General features: G+C 37.6%; 1 non-coding gene across 1 annotated transcript; it reads right to left on the bottom strand.

Annotated features, from left to right (window-relative positions):
- Positions 1–584: 584 nt before the first annotated feature.
- Positions 585–692, bottom strand: LOC125932421 (U6 spliceosomal RNA). The gene has a single exon (XR_007460592.1). It is a non-coding gene; the product is annotated as a U6 spliceosomal RNA (small nuclear RNA).
- Positions 693–893: the final 201 nt, after the last annotated feature.

Below are 893 nucleotides of genomic sequence, written 5' to 3'. Positions count from 1 at the left end.
CTGGTGTGAGGTGGTATCTAATTGTGGTTTTGATTTGTATTTCCCTGATGATGAGCAATGCTGAGCATATTTTCATGTATCTGTTAGCCATCTGGATGTCCTCTTTGGATAAGTGTCTATTCATGTCTTCTGCCCATTTCTTCACTGGATTTTGTTTTTTGGGTGTTGAGTTTGGTTATTTCTTTATATATTTTAGATACTATGTCATTTGTGCATATGTATTTGTCATTTGTACATATCTTCTCCCATTCTGTCAGTATCCTTTAGGTTTTGTTGATTGTTTCCTTTGAAGTGCAGAGCTTTTTATCTTGATTAGGTCCTAATAATTAATTTTTGCTTTTATTTCCCTTGCCTCTGGAGACATGTCTAGTAAGAAGTTGCTATATTCATCTCACCATGGACTGGGAAAAACCATCAGTACATTACCAGCACTGGTTCAAAGGCTACATTTTGAGTATCACTGATTTAGTGTTTTGGATGAATTAACTTAAGAAATAATGTATGTAAAGCACTCAGCACAGTGAGAGTTACAGTAAGTACTTCAATAAGTATAGCTACTATTCATGTTAATATTGTTATACTTAAAAAATATATAGAATGTTCATGAACTTGCATGTCATCCTTGTGCAAGGGCCATTCTAATCTTCCCTATATCATTCCAACTTTACTGTATGTGTTGCCAAAGCAAGCACTCATGTAAATATTATTAAATTTTTTTTTAACGTTTATTTATTTTTGAGACAGAGAGAGACAGAGCATGAACAGGGGAGGGGCAGAGAGAGAGGGAGACACAGAATCTGAAATGGGCTCCAGGCTCTGAGCGGTCAGCACAGAGCCCGATGCGGGGCTCGAACCCACAGACCGTGAGATCATGACCTGAGCCGAAGTCGGAC

Source organism: Panthera uncia, chromosome X (assembly GCF_023721935.1).
Source record: "Panthera uncia isolate 11264 chromosome X, Puncia_PCG_1.0, whole genome shotgun sequence".
Taxonomy (NCBI): Eukaryota; Metazoa; Chordata; class Mammalia; order Carnivora; family Felidae; genus Panthera; species Panthera uncia.
This window is presented reverse-complemented; position numbering and strand designations above follow the sequence as displayed.